Genomic DNA, 16,464 nt, shown 5'->3' on the forward strand with positions numbered 1-16,464 from the left:
TGTTATACTTAGAATAAACCCCCAATTCCTTATACTGACCTATTTGGCTTTACACGGTGAGCCTCCTGCCCACCTCCCCAGCTCCACCCCATGGCATTCTCCCATTACCACCCTGCTGGTATACCAGTTGTCTTTTGGTTTTGTGATCCAACTAAGCATGTACCAAATTAGGGCATTGCCTGTGCCACTTCCCCTGCCTGGAACCTCCTCTCTTCTTCCCACAGAAAGTGGGTTACATGCTCTCCCGTCTTCACGTTTATTAGCCCACTCTTACTCCCCTCTTGGCGCTCTGTCACATTGGAAAGCATTTTCATTTTTTGCCCTCTTAGGTGTGTTTTAACGTTTTTCTGCCTTTCCTTAAACACATGAGTCCAGCTCAGAGGAGGTGCACCCTGGGTGTTTGTTGAAGAAATGAGTAATTACAAGACACGCTGCGGACGTTCACTGAATGAATGAAAAGCCAGAGGTTGAACGTGGTGGACAAGTGTTAGCAGCGCAGCCATCGCAGTTTCTTAGACAATATAGCCAGGCCGGAGACAGTATGAGGGAACAACTTTGATCTTTTAACCTATTTGTTGTAGAAGGAAGTTTGTCTTCCACCTAAGGGAAGCCGGTTCTTCATCAACTATTGAACTTATAAACTAGCATGATTAACCAAAAATGTGTAGTTTATTCAATATATGGATGATTTATTTCTAGATGCTATTTTTATATTATTCTTTTTTTGCTGGTTTCATGTCCCTAGACTTTTTACAATTCTTTTTCTGAAATTTTTTTAAAACAGTGTCAAAGAAAGGCTTCACGTTTCCCATTCTAGTCCATGCCTAGAAAATAGAGAGTGATAAATTTTAGGAATGTTAAGGATTTTGGAGCTTAATTATTTAATGTCTTACATGAAAGCTATAAATCTGCTGTGCTGTGCTGTTTGTTTCTACTGCTTGCTGAAGAGATGCCTTGAGTCCTTTTTCATTTTATTGTAAAGGTTTGTGTCAGAATTAGCCATGTGGACAATGAATGAATTCCTTGAATTCGTCCAAAATGTGGGTTGACTCAGGAGGAGTAGAATTGTGTAAAATTGATTATATACATTTTAAGTTATGCTTTTTATATTCCGTAGAGAAATTTCTCTCCTCGTTGTTTTTCACTCGACTTTTATAACGCTAAAAATTAAACAATTTGAACATTGTATAAAACTGGGAGCCAATCCAAGTCAGAAACAGATGTTTTATTAAATATGCATCTTTTCAAAAATGGATATAATTTGGAGGATTGTTCTGTTTGAGAGATGGGAGATAAAATTTGGGTTAGATAAATTAGGTTACTTATGTCAATTTGAACATTTATATACACATCTAGAAATATCCAGGGTGACCCCCTGAAACCTAGATATATACATTCTCTTCTTATGTGAGCATGCCTTTTTTTTTTAAAGATTTTATTTATGTATTCATGAGAGACATGCAGAGAGAGGCAGAGACACAGACAGAGGGAGAAACAGGCTCCCTATGGAAGCCCGATATGGGACTCGATCCTGGGGCCCTGGGGTCACAACCTGAGCTGAAGGCAGATGCTCAACCACTGAACCATCCAGGTGCCCCATGAGCATGCCTTTTATTATTATTATTATTATTTTTTTAAACTTTTATTTATTTATGATAGTCACAGAGAGAGAGAGAGAGAGAGGCAGAGACACAGGCAGAGGGAGAAGCAGGCTCCATGCACCGGGAGCCCGATGTGGGATTCGATCCTGGGTCTCCAGGATCGCGCCCTGGGCCAAAGGCAGGCGCCAAACCGCTGCGCCACCCAGGGATCCCCTTTTATTATTTTTTTAATAGCTACCCAAAAAATCTACCAAAATGAAAATTCCCCTCATTTTTCCTTCAAAAATTTGGTAGGTCACTGAGACTCAAAAGAAAATTAAATAACAGATGAATAAGCCTGGGATTAAAAAAAGTCTTTTTTAGAGGCACCTGGGTGGCTCAGTTGGTGAAGCATCTGCCTTTGGCTCAGGTCATGATCTCAGGGTCCTGGGATTGAGCCCCACGTCCAAGATCCCTGGTCAGCGGAGAGTCTGGTTCTCTCTCTGGTCTACTCCCCCTGCTCGTGATGTCTCTGTCTTTCTCTCAAATAAATAAGCAAAAGATTTTTAAATACCTCTGAAATATATTTAGGTTTTAACAATAAGTTTGTCTTCTCTTGTTTTTGCATATGTGTGTGCAAGTCTGGTGCAGACATTCAGTCTCGGGTGCTGCCCAAGCCTTGGGAGCCCTGAGCTGAGTCGTGGTGTGGATCCCTTGAGGGCCCTGTGAGCTCTGCGGCTACCTCCTGCTCCTGCTTCCTGTATGCTTTACTCTGACACGTGGCCCCTCTCATCCTCCTCTCTCAAGGCTCTCTTCTAAGAGTTTCTTAGAGCAGTCACCTCCACCGAGCCTGGCATTTTCTATTCCTTTTTTTTTTCTTTTAAAGAATTTATTTATTTATTCATGAAAGACATAGAGAGAGGCAGAGACACGGGCAGAGGGAGAAACAGGCTCCCTGCATGGAGCCCGATGTAGGACTCGATCCCAGGACCCCTTGGGACGAAGGCAGACACTCAACCACCGAGCCACCCAAGTGTCCCTGGCACTTTCTATCCCTTTATGACTGGTACAAGAGCTCCTGCAATTCATTATGAGTACTTGCTCTGAGGATGCCCTCCCTCACAAGAAGACACGTCCACTGAGGACGGGGGTTGTCCTGTTAGTCTTCAGAATTCCTTTCCTGGCCTCATATCTCATTTGTGGTCTGCGCTCAACCAACACCTGTAAAGTGAAACGATAGGATTTCTAGACAAGATTTGTTACAAGTTATTTAGGTACGAAGGGATACAATCATGTCAGTGCCATCTTGGAAAGTCAGAGGTGTATGAATGGTACCTTTTATGAAGGTATTTAGATCTTCCTATCTTATTTTCTAGGTATCCTTTGGACCTGCTACCCAGGGTGAATTGGAATGGCCATGAACGTCTTCATGAGCCTCCAAACCTTCAGTTGTAAAGATGAAAGTATATGGAGAGGGTTCCTTGAAACATTATCCTAGTGTGGGATATATCATTCCCCGTTCCACGCCTCGTATTCCTCCAAAGGTCTGTATGCTTTTGACTCATGTGTTCTCCACATGCTAAGATTCTATCGAAATGATATAATTGTATGGTAACATTTGCTAACATATTCATGAACTCTAATATTGCTAATATATTAGTGACTCATAAATATTGCTTTAATTACTGCTTCCCCCTTTTTAATCCACCTTGACTGTTTGAAAACTATCATCGCGGGCCATGTATGTCTTTAAAAGATTCCTTCCTAGGGGCACCCGGCTGGCTCAGTCAGAAGACTATGTGATTCTTGATTTCAGGATCTTAGGTTCAAGCCCTATATTGGATGCAGAGATGACTAAACAAACAAACAAAAAAGTCATTTATATTAAAAGATCCTTTTCTATGTCAATGAATACATATGAAGTACAGTGTAAGTCTTCACAGATGATAAGTATTTGATAGGGCGTCGTTTCTATGTCAAAATGAAGATTAAAAAATAATGTCACGTCACTTTCAAAATAATCGGCTATTTGTAGTCATATTTATCTGCTTTTTAAAAAAATTTATCTGCCTTTTAAGGCGTTTGATTATAGGGCATCCACTGCAAACGTAATGGTAAAATCAAGACGTATTTTGATAAAAAAATTATTTTCATCTAAAGAATTTATTCTTTAACCTTTGAGATATGCTATTCGGCACATGACTTACATCTTAGAATTTTGCTTCAAATACAAGAAAGGATTCCTGCATCATGTCCCATGGTGAATCATGCAGCAGAAATCACATAGGAAAATGGAGTATTTGCGTGGACGAGAGTTGGCGATCTGCATTGTCCCTTGATTTCGATGGCTAACCCGGAGGTGGCATAATTAGTATGGATGTTGTAAAGGGTCCCTCCCTGTCTCTGACTCCTCAGCGTTGAGTTCCTCATACAAAAACCCCTCTGGGAGAATGTTACGCTGTGGGTTTGCACCTAATGGGTTAGCCATGAAGAAGAAACTAAGAGTATTTGGAACGTATTTAACCTCCTACAGCAGGAGACGTAGTACAACGTGCGTTAAGGATCGGGGGTGAGTAGGCTCCAGTAAGAGAGGTACTGGGAGATTACGGGAGAAAGGGACGCAGGACAGGTGGAAACATTCCTGACTGGGGCCGGCCAGCTTTGAATACAGCTCAGTCCAGCTACAGATGAACAGACTTCTTTCCAGGGACTTTAACTGGGCTAGACGACCACACAGTAAGCACTACATAATGGGAATATTTATTTTGTTCTATCAGTTGCTAGGTTTATCAGATTTTGAAAGAAAGCATATGTTAATATGATTAATCATTCTGTCTCACTCGTGTACCTTAAAAAAAGAATCATCAGGGCAGCCCGGGTGGCTCAGCGGTTCAGCACTGCCTTCAGCCCAGGGCCTGATCCTGGAGACCCGAGATCAAGTGCCACGTTGGGCTCCCTGCGTGGAGCCTGCTTCTCCCTCTGCCTGTGTCTCTGCCTCTCTCTCTCTCTGTGTCTCTCATGAATCAATAAATAAAATCTTTAAAAAAAAAAAAGAGCCATCAAAATTCAAGCAAACAGAAAGAAACAAAAGCTCAACCTTAAAATAATAATTAATGAACATTTTTCTGTGCCCCATCACAAGAAAAAAAGAAAAAACTGTATTGGCCAGTCAGACATAATTCATACTAATGTCTGTAGAACTTTCCTGAAACACACATGGAGTTAACTTTGCAGTTGTGTATGTAGCACTGGCCTGCGGTTTAGAGCCCAGATATGACCTGGGATTGGGTGAAGTAGGAATAGCGCCAATTTTTAAGTTGTAGTATTAATGTTACAGCGTGAGAATAGCACCTACTGTGTGCATCACTCATGCACTGTGAGGTTGTCTTTGCTATCAATATCAAATAGCCTCCTTCTCACGGACAGAAACCATGTCAGCTGTAGATTCCCACGGTGTGGGGACTGAGAATGTGGGATAGAAATGATATTCCTTGTCGCACCGGAGCCCGTGTAGCAAGATAGATGGAAGGGAAACTACCTGGTGTGAGTCCAGCCCTACCTTTTGCAGCTCCGTGCTCTTGGGCTAGTTGGCTGCCTTCCCTCTGATTCCCTTTTTCCAACCAGTGTTGATAACGCCCTTCCCTACCTTCTATGCTTCTTGAGAAGATAAAAAGAGTCAGTATAGAAAGCAGTCGGTATGTGAAATGCTGACCCACGACATATGTGTTGGCCACTATCGTTCGTTTAGTTGAAGATGCCGCTCGATTTGGTAAAATGTGTGGTCGTGGACGTCCAGGGAGACTCAGCTCTGCCTCCGTCTGCCTCGAAGCCCATGACTTATATGACTTAGTGTGTGAACATTGGTTTTTCTAACTGTAAAACAGATGTCATGATAGCTACCCTGCACGGCTGTAGAAGGGTCAGCGATGTTGAACGCCGTCGTGATTGTTGTTACATATGAATTCATTTTCCTAAATATATTTTAATCAACAGTGTTCTTGAAACCCAGAAGAAGTAACTGTGCTAGTTGTTATGAGTAATCAGAGCATAATTAAAATAGGACCCTGCCTTCCTACAGTTTATTAATGCACTATTGGCTTGCTGCCTTTGAAACCCAAAGACCTCATCTACTTGGTACTAATATTCCTCAAGCACCATGAGAAGTGCATTAAATGAAGTAGTCTCTCTTTCCACTTACTCTCCTTCCTCGAGCTCTAAAATGGTGAGCGTCAGTCACAAGATGAGACTCTGTGAAAGAGCTCACAGGGAGCCACTTTGCCTTGTTGTGATCCTCACTTGAAAGTAGAAGGAGCGGCACGTTGCTTGAGAATCACCCTTTAAAGAGAAGAGTCCAGGTCGGGATGACAAGAATAATGCTACACGATCCTGGGGGTGACTTCTGCTCGAAGAGACACTAGTGTTGTCATAGTGGGGGCCAAGCAAACAGGGCAGTGTTTGGTCTTGCCCATCCTGACCCTTGGCTGTAGGCGAAGAACACTGGCTGCCTGCTGAGGCTTGCTTCTTGCAAGCAAACAATCTCCAAACCACGGATCGACTCTTTTCACGAATTGCATTTTTCGAGGATTTCAAAGTCTTAATTTAAATAAAGCTAGATCGCACGTAGATGTGCACTAAATTGATTGTCGTCGTCAACCAAGATGTAACAGAGCCCAAATGAATACCGACGAGACACGGACTGGAAGCCTCAACCTGTCTGTTTATCCTAAATCGTCGCGCTGCACGAGGACCAGGATGGTGGGATGTGGCGTCTACAGTTAGCCGCACCTGCAGGGGTGTTGTGTCATGATTAGCAGCTTGCCTCATTAAGGACCCAGTTAAGAATCGCTCTTTGCCACTACCAGCTTCTTCCGGTAACAACCCCAAAGCAAAGTTATGTGAGCAATAAGACATTGCCCTTGAAGCACGCACACTCATCTCTTTTATGGGCTGGACCAACATACCTCTTTCTTGTTTTTGTTTTAATAGGGACAAAGGTGTTGAGATGGAAAAGACGTCAAGCGGATGTCCGTGGAGGCATTTCTAAAGGCGTCTTCCTAGAAGGACGATGTAATGGTGAGTATCCGAAGGACCCATTGGCTTCTGCTGACTTCCGCTATTGATGCATTTGCAGCCTGGGTAAATCAAATCTCGCCGTGCTTTCGGGCTCCTGTGGTAGTCGGAATGGGTTCCTCCTTCAAAAATCTATTTGAAACGAACCAAAGTGCAAAGCCGTGATTTTCAAGCTCATTTGCAGCGTGTATAATGATACATGTTGGAAATTCGGGGCTTTGTAATAATTGCTTGTTCCTCCAAATAGCCACGATGTCAGCTGGGTATATCTCATTAATTAGCTGTGCATAAATGAGAGGCTCTGCTTTCTGACTCACCTTGTCTAAACCGCTCCAAACTTTACCCTCAAGCCCATTGGCCACTGGAAGCCTACTCCGATCTAGAGTGAGCATCTCCAGCTACGAGGGCATTTGAATGGTGGCCGTCCCTTCAGAATGACACCCAAATGCTAGACATGTTCTAACCCAGGCAGAGGGCCCACCGAGGCCACGGGATCTTTCTATCTGGACAACAGATCCCAACGAAGGGGAGATGGGTGGGATATTTCTATGATCTATGGATGTGAGCGCTTGTTAATAAAATCGTTTCGCACTTTGAAACCTGGGCCCGTTCCTTCCCATACTTAAATTCCAGAAAGGTTGTGTTTTCGTGTGTTTCAAGTAAATGGTTATGTCTTTTCATGGCTGAGCTGTCGACTCGAGCCCTGCTGACGTGGTATTTGTGATTATATATCATTCTCATATTCATTATCTACCATTTTTCTTAACAATTTGAGTGGCACAGCTTCCAAATATTTCCCACCATGGAGACCGCAAATGGCTTTTGGCTTCTTTACAGCCCATTGCATGACTTCCATACCTTTAGTCGGTGACAAACTTCTGTAGGATTCCTGGATTCTACAAGATTGTCAAGGTCATATTTTTTATGAGATCCTTGTTCCCAACAAACTGGATTTCTAAACTCCTCTCCCATGTCCTGCCATAAAACTTTTTTCTCCCCTAAAGATAATTTCTTAATTAACAAAGACACACGCTGTCCCCCTTTTGTTATTAACATGCAAATTTGGAAGATGATTATAGATGGCAAAATGGTTATTATTTTTAGCTTGTGTAGGTTATTTTACCAAAGGTATTCAATGTACACACACATTTCTCATCAGCACATACAGCAAATCATCATTAACAGCACATTATGTAAATTCCTTTGTCTTCTTAATTGTGCCGTGAGTTTTTTTTTCCCCCCTGTTTTTATGTCGCTTTTCAACCTGGAGGAGCGTTGCTCTCTAACGGGGGCACAGAGTCTTGGAAATCTGTCTTCCTTCTCACACGATCACATTTTGGAACGGCAGCCCGATGCAGCTCGGTCATAATCATTTCGGTAGCCGCTGTGCTAGGAGCACTCTGTTTAATATAATCAGGCTGTCCTGGTTCCAAGGAGAAGCAGTAGTAATAGGTCTGGCATCGCGCTCCGAGCCGTGGACGAGCCACAGCTCATAATGTGACAGCTCACATAATGAAACCCAAAGGGAACATTATATAAAGTGCACAATCAGGAGAGGAAAATGAGGACTTCTGAATCTAGAAAGACCTCTCACTTTTTGGGCCATGTGCACTTAGGTTCAATCTGCATTTGAAACCACCAGGCAGTATGGACACGTGTGTGCAGGAGGCTGCCTACCTGCCCGTCTGAATCGGGGCGTGCTTTCCGATCATACGTTGGGGTGGCCGGGATGAGGGGTGATCCCAAGTTGGAGCTTCTCGTGTTGTATCCTGAGGATGGCGTGGCTGGATGAACAGCTCACGGCAGGGAGTTTTCGTGTTTGTGGATTCTCAACGTGTCTACATGGGAGCTGAAAGCTCCGTGGGTCTTCATCGGGGTCATTCACGAGGTGCAGGCTTTGGCGGCCAACCACCCACATCTGTGCATTGGGGTGGGGGGCGCTGATGCCTTGATCAGGGGCTGCTGCTAGGTAGCTATTTCTGGGTGATCAGGCTTCTGATATACGTAAAGAATAGAGAGGCAGGCACCCGTTCCTCTCTGTTACGGGGAATCTGTGATTATGAATGAAGAAAAGCAACTCCTTAGGAAGGACAGATCATTCATGAAGCCTCTTGATACTTGAAAATTTCAACATATGCCACTTTAATCACATTTTCTCTACAACGTTGACTGAGCATGTTCTGGTTTTGTAACCTCTGTGAAAGGAGACTCTTTGCAATGGATTTTCTTTCTTTTTCAAAAAAATTGAAAAAAAAATTATTTAAACTCCATGAATGAGAGTTGAGTGATTCATCAGTTGCAGGTAACACCCAGTGCTCACATTCCATCCTTTGCCCTCCTTAGTGCCCATCACCCAGTTACCCCGTGCCCCCAACCCCCTTTGCGATGGATTCTTATAGGGATCTGGGATGGTCTTGGGGAACCAGCATTAGAAATCCCTTGATTTTATTCCCAAGATGGCTTGGTTCATCTCAAAACTGATGACCAAGGAAAAGTCCTTCCACGGTGGCTCTGGACTCATAATTTTCATTTTCGGGTGAAGTCATCCAGAGATGAGCCAGGAGTTGGGAAGTCCAGTATGATATGGAAATGAACCTATGAGTATTTTGAAGATCCTGATGAGGACTACTCATCGCCTAAGAATAAATTTGAATGCTGAGATAGTTTGTTTATGCTCTTTGTAGTTCTGAACACAGTATGCCAACAGATCTATCTATGCCAATGGATCTTTTATTAAATATTTTGTGATTCAGGGACGCCTGGGTGGCTCAGTGGTTGAGCATCTGCCTTTGGCTCAGGACGTGACCCCGAGGTCCTGGGATCGAGTCCTGCATCGGGCTCCCTGCTTCTCCCTCTGCCTGTGTCTCTGCTTCTCTCTGTGTGTCTCTCATGAATAAATAAATAAATAAAATCTGTAAAAAAGAATATTTTGTGATTCAGAGGGACACAGTAGTTCTACAAATCCACTTGGTACAGTAACTGGGATCAGAGTTAAATATAGAAATATAAAATTTACATAAATATAATAAATAATGTAAATATACGTAATTTTATTATACATGTTATCATATAAATAGAAATACTTTGTTTTTGGGTCTCCTCGATCCTTTTCCTTTCAACTATTTTTCTGAACCCATAATCTTTCCTTTGTACCAACACAATACTGCCTGCCTCCCCCCTGCCAATTTAATGCTGCTTTTCTGTCAAAATGATCTATTTCAGAATAGAAAAAAAAAGGGGGGGGGCAAGTGTATCTAGTTAAGTAGATCATTTTACACTATTTATGAGTTATTTATGCATAAGTTAATTTTGTTGCACTCTGGAGGACATAAATGAACTCAGCTTTCGGGTAAATGACCTCAATACATGTAGAGGCATAAGGGGAGCCAGCTATGGCCTGTGGGCAGGTCACCTGTTTTTATAAAGTTTTATTGGAACACAGCCACACCTTGGCATTGACTTTTTCCTCTACAGCTCTTTTACACGGCTATGCCAGGGTTGAATGATGGTTCAAGAGCACAGGGCCCGGAAAGCCAAAAATACTTAAGTGCTATGAGTTTTGCCAATCCATACTTTAGGGCATGGCATGATTCTTTGCAGGGTAGGAAGGCCGTTGATGGTGAACAGCTTGGTTTCACAAATCAGTCACGAATGGAAATACTACATTATTATATATGCGTGTATATATAATACATGTATATACGTATGTACATGCATATAATAGACGTGTATGCGTGTATTATGTACGTGCACATATGTAGATGATATATGCATATGTACATAGATGTTTTCCCTTTGGGAATTCTATTAATGCCTCCTCTACATACAACCTTTCAGACACAGAGCAGGTGTTTGTGACCATGCATCAGTGGGGGCTGGGAGCACTCGGGAATGGCACCTGTGGAATCTCTAGTCACCGGAGAGAGATTTGATGACCATCCACACAGCACGTGTGAGGCCGCTGACACACCGCTCAGCACGTGTCCTCTTTAGCTTTTGTAGCAGTAGATTCCGATTGCTGTGTCTGTTAGGGCTCAGGTTTACAATGAAGCCAGTTGACCGTGGGGAGCCACCTTGACTGATGTTACCATGGCCCCAGTCCACTTGTCTTGTGATCTAAAAAGAAAAGAACAGTTGATTAAGTGCAGGCAATTATTGTGATTTTTTTTTCTTCTGCTTCACTAAACTTTTGAACCAAGTGCATTTCCTAAAGTTAAAACCAGGGAGTTCATTGATTCCATCTTTGGTGTGTTTGAGAATTTGAGAGCAGCATAATTCTGACTCAGCATGCTTCCCTGAAGTGGGTAATTAATATCAATAGGGAATGGGGTTGTTTTGTTTTTCTCTGGCAGGTTGTTGGATGTCATACTTGGCGTGCTGTGGTAGTAAATATTAACAAAATATATTTCGGTTGCAGATGATTGAGGATCTTTTGCTTAAGAATGTTCCTTTCATATGCCCTATTTCTTTCCTTTTCCGTAGTGAGTGCTGAAACAGGATTTTCCATGATGTCCCTAAGTATGAATTGATTTAACCATGACGTGGGGTGGGTGGGGGAATGCAAAACTTAGGAGTTTGAGAGGCCAAATGTCCCCTCGTCCCCATGAACCTGGTTAATATACTAGCCTGGAGCAGTGTTCATCCTTTCCTCACCTGAACCTTCAGTGTCCTTAGCATGCAGTTGGAAATTGAAGTATTAAATTTTCACTCTTCACCCCATATCTAGCACACTGCATGGCACACAGGAGATTCTCGGGAAGTGTTGGGTGAGTGCAAGTCAATGTGCTCAACCGTGTTGTTTTGGAGGGGGGCAAGATCTCGTCCTGGCTCAGCAGGCCACGTGGGCCAGTGACAGTGCACAAACCCTCTTACCTCCTCCCATCCCTTCAACTGAAAAGGGAAAGGAGTGAGCCTGCATGAAAAGGGAAAGGAGTGAGCCTGCATGATGGCCCCTTTTGTCCGGCCTTGTCTGAAGCTTCTCTACAGATTAGCACAGAGCTGACCACCCTCTGAGAGGGTGCAACCTTTTTCTATTAAGCAGAAAATCCTTCTGCAGTTCTTTCTTAATATCATTACATCATTGCAAAAATATGTGATGGCTCAGTAAGAGGGTTCTGACCGCTGACTAGGATATGTGTGTTGGGGAGGGTTTCCCACACCATGAAGCAGGTCTCTGACAGCAGCTGAGTGTCCTACAATTCAACCTGATGCCAACACTGTCTACCTGAGGACAGTGTCAGACCTCACAGGGTCAGGTCTCAGCCCTACAAGACTGGCCAGCCGACACTTCAGATACCAGTTGCAAGTACTTGTGCTTCTGACCCACAACGAGCTGTATAGATCAGAGCTTCCAACGACCCCCTCCTTGGGTTCCATTAATCTGCTAATTTGTAACTTTACCTTGGCAGCTGGTTCACAGAACTCAGAGAAACATGGTACTCACCAGATCAGAGGCTTATTATAAAAGGCTCAGGAACAGCCCAGTGGAAGAGACGCACAGAATACGTATGGACACAGGGCAAGGAGCTTCCATAGTCTTTCTACATGTGCCTCTTCCCCCAAACCTCCCCATGTTCACCACCTTGGAAGCTCTCTGAACCCTTTTGGGTTTTTATGGAGGCTTCTTCATTACACAGGCATGGTTGATTCAATCATTGGGCATTGGTGATTGATCCAACCTCCAGCTTTTCTCTTCTTCCCCAGGGGTCAGAGGCAGGTAGGTCAGAGATAGGAGAGAAAGTTCTAACCCTCTTTTTTTTTTTTTTTTAAGTTTTAACCCTCTAATCAATCACAGGGATGTCTCTACTAGCAACCAGCACCCAATCCTAGATACTTTCCAAAAATCACCTCATTCACACACCAATAGCATCTTTAGCCTTCTCACCACCTAGTAAATTCCAAGGGTTTTAGGAGTTCTTTGCCAGAAAGATGAAGATCAGACATATTTTTCTTATTACAAATCACAAACATCACATTCAGGAAACCAAACCTTTTATTTTCACCCAGAGATGAATAAGTATTATTTTCTCCCTGAATTTTGTGAATCTGGAATAAAAAGAAAATAAATACAATCTCTTACGGCCTTTGTCTATAGGTAGTAGGCATTTGGAAGCAATGAAGTGTAGACTCTACAAAGTTTTTTTTTTTTTTCTTTTCCATCTGGTAGTTGTTCTAGTCTCATATATATGCACTGAAGAATATAAATTATTTAGCATTGACTTATCTGTAATTAAGTCTTCTAAATGGACTAGTATTTTAGCTGCTATATTTTCTTCTCAATTACTTAGAAAATTCAAGCCTTCCTTGGGGAATGCTTAGTCTTTCACTTCTGCTTTTAATGGTAATTGATCGGCGTGTTCAAATTATGCTGTTCTGGGAAGAAGGTTAACAAATAAAATCTGGCAAGGTGATAAGCAAAGGGCGTCAGATGAATGAAGAGCACTCTGTGTCCAAGATGTGTGTCCTCATTAATTTCTTACCTTTCCAAAGTTACAGATTCATAGTGAAGATAAAGTTTACAAATGGGAAGTGTGCTGGCTTCAGAATAGGTATTCCTGTGATCTGTCACTATTAGGATTTTTGTTTAAAAGCCTTTTATAATCATGACTTTGATAGAGGTCTTGACGAATTTAGTTCTTTTCCTTTTAAAGATTTATTTTGTTTTAGAGGAGTGAGAGAGAGAGAGCAGGGGGAGGGGCAAAGAGAACAAATGAGAGAGAATCCTCGAGTTGACTCCCTGCTGAGCGCAGAGCCCGACCTGGGGGGACCTGGGGGGACCTGGGGTTCGGTCTCATGACCCTGAGATCATGACCTGAGCCAAAAGCAAGAGTCAGATTCTTAACTGACTGCACCATCCAGGCGCCCGTATTTTAATTTTTTTGATAAGACATCATAAGTTTAAAATATTTAAACCAAATACTTGCCCAAAAACTAATGAATGAGGGGACTATAGCTGACAGTGAAAAACTGACATTTATCATTTTATGCTTGGAAACCTCAGATCACCGTAAACATCTTACTGTGCCGATCATCGATCATGTTTTACCATCAACAAGTTGTGTCAGGTACTTAGAAACCATTACCATTTGTGTGGTTAAGTCCTAGAACCAGTCTTGGAAATGATGAGACATCGACCATCGCTTACACTTTTTAAAAGGAATGAACTATCACTGAGTTGGAATTCTAGAACATCTGGCCAGGATGAGAACTGATTTAAGGAGGAAGTCAGGGGATCCCTGCGTGGCTCAGCGGTTGAGCGACTGCCTTTGGCCCAGGGCGTGATCCTGGAGACCCGGGATCGAATCCCACGTCAGGCTCCTGGTGCATGGAGCCTGCTTCTCCCTCTGCCTGTGTCTCTGCTTCTCTCTGTATCTCTCATGAATAAATAAATAAAATCTTTTTTTTTTTTTTAAGGAGAAGTCAGTTTATGTTAATTTCATCAAAAGTGCATGAGAACATTTGAAGTCATTTTCAACAGCGAGGCCATCTTCTCTTTGTGTCGCTGAAGATCAATGAATTGATCTTAGATTTTAAGGAGCAATTGGGGCAATTCTTTCTTGTATGGAGATGGTTAAACTGCTTTCAAAAGAAATTTCTTTTTTTTTTTTTTTTTCCAAAAGAAATTTCAAACTGATTCAACTGTTCAGGGCTGAGAAAGTGAACTCCAGCTCTAATGGCGTACATGTCCTCGCCAATGCCTTGCGCTAGATCCTTGTTGAGGATCTTTCATATAGGATTCTTTTTTTTTTTTTTTAAGATTTTATTTATTTATTCATGAGAGACACACAGAGAGAGAGAGAAACACAGGCAGAGGGAGAAGTAGGCTCCATGCCGGGAGCCTGACATGGGACTCGATCCCAGGTCTCCAGGATCAGGCCCTGGGCTGAAGGCAGTGCTAAACCGCCGAGCCACCCAGGCTGCCCTCATATAGGATTCTTATGTTCCCTGTGTTTGGAGATGCAATGGCAATCTTTCACATCCAACAGGCACCATCCCGCTGCTCTGTGCCTGTTCTGTATTTCTTAAACAACTAAGTCACAGTTACCCTCCCCCATTTCTACTCTTTCCACCAGGTGTTAATTCCTCACGGCTGCTGTGATACATGATCATGACCTCAATGGTTTGAAGAGCATTCCTTAATAAAAACAGGTCTGGAGGTCTGTTGTTGGGGGCAAGCACCAAAGTGTCCCCCGGGGTTGGTGCCTTCTGGGAGCTCTAGGGGACAATTCATTTCCATGTGTTTTTGCACATCAAGGAGCTGCCATTCCTTGGCGTGTGGCCCCATGTCACTTCATCCCTCTGCTTTACTGCACACATCTGGTCACATCTCCTCTGACTTGACTCCTTGCTTCTTTCTTCTATTAAGGACCTTATAATTCCTCTGCACTCAGCCAGATCGTCCAGCACCATTTCCCTATCTCAAGATCCTACATTTAACCACAATTTGCAAAGTCCTTGTAAAATCCTTTGCCATGGAAGGCTATATATAGTTGACTCTTGAACAATATGGATCTGAACTGTCAGGGTCCTCATACACGGAATTTTTTTTTTTTATCAATACAGTCTTATAAATGTATTTCTTCAATCTCGTGATCTTCTTTTTCTTTTTTCTTTTATTTATTTTTTTAAATTTTTATTTATTTATGATAGTCACACACAGAGAGAGAGAGAGAGAGAGAGAGAGGCAAAGACATAGGCAGAGGGAGAAGCAGGCTCCATGCACCGGGAGCCCTACGTGGGATTCGATCCCGGGTCTCCAGGATCACGCCCTGGGCCAAAGGCAGGCGCTAAATTGCTGCGCCACCCAGGGATCCCCTTCTTTTTCTTTTCTTAAAGATTTTATTTATTTATTCATGAGAGACAAAGAGACAGAGAGAGAGAGAGGCAGAGACACAGGCAGAGGGAGAAGCAGGCTCCTGGCAGGGAGCCTGATGCGGGACTCGATCACAGGCCTCCAGGATCATGCCATAGGCTGAAGGCAGGTGCTCAACTGCTGAGCCACCCAGGTGTCCCATTCTTGTGATTTTCTTAAGAATGTTTTCTCTACCTTACTTTGATGTACAAATACAGTCCATAATGCATAAAGCATACGAAATATGTGTTGACTATGTTAGTAAGGCTTCCAGTCAACAGTCAGCTGGAAGTAGGTACATTCTGAGGGACTCAGAAGTTAGATGTGGATTTCCAGCTGCACAGGGGTCAGTGCCTGGTTGCTCCAGGTTCAGGGATTCTGGGAATTTGGACGTGCATGACTTTGAGGGGAACATTATTCAGCCTACCACACACAGTAGGCCACGATCTTGTGAGTGCCTATAGATGCATCTCAGCTGTCTTCATCAGTGACCTCCAGGACATCTCTCCCCTTCCTTGGGATCTTCTCATCCCTGATGAGCTCTTGTTTCTCCTCCTTCTTCCAAAGGCTGCTTCCAGAGCCCTCTTCCCTTCTCTTGCTCCCCACTCCCCTTCCTTCTTTGCTCTGTCTCCTTTTGGAATCCTCCCCTCTGTACTTGAGGGAGGCTGTGTCTGGATGTCCCCTCCTTGTGTGAATAAAGACCAGGGGGCTGTTGGAATGGCCTCTGGTGACTTGGCTCTAAGCCTCCTATTGCACCCCATTTCCGACATCCTTCCACATGCTCTATCCTGGGCAGGTCCAACCATTCAGAACCTTCCGGAACCAGCAGTATTGACTCTTGCCCATTTACTTATGGGAATTATTTTCCACCACCACCCCATCTGACACAGTGCCCCCTACAGACAAAAGTGATTTATTAAATTAATTGAATTAATATTTAATTATCGAATTTATTTTATTTAT

General features: G+C 43.1%; 1 protein-coding gene across 11 annotated transcripts in view; it reads left to right on the forward strand.

Moving 5' to 3' along the window:
- Positions 1 to 16,464, forward strand: part of LOC140628113 (neuroligin-4, X-linked) — a 330,655-nt gene that overhangs the window by 37,904 nt on the left and 276,287 nt on the right. For 10 of the 11 annotated variants that reach the window (XR_012026510.1, XR_012026509.1, XR_012026511.1 and 7 more), the window contains 2 exons: positions 2,957 to 3,124; positions 6,567 to 6,653. The gene's annotated coding sequence lies outside the window, so the exon portion shown is untranslated. The remainder of the gene's footprint in view (positions 1 to 2,956; positions 3,125 to 6,566; positions 6,654 to 16,464) is intronic. The other variant, XM_072817073.1, reaches the window with a different exon arrangement.

The sequence above is a fragment of the Canis lupus genome, chromosome X, assembly GCF_048164855.1.
Source record: "Canis lupus baileyi chromosome X, mCanLup2.hap1, whole genome shotgun sequence".
Classification (NCBI taxonomy): domain Eukaryota; kingdom Metazoa; phylum Chordata; class Mammalia; order Carnivora; family Canidae; genus Canis; species Canis lupus.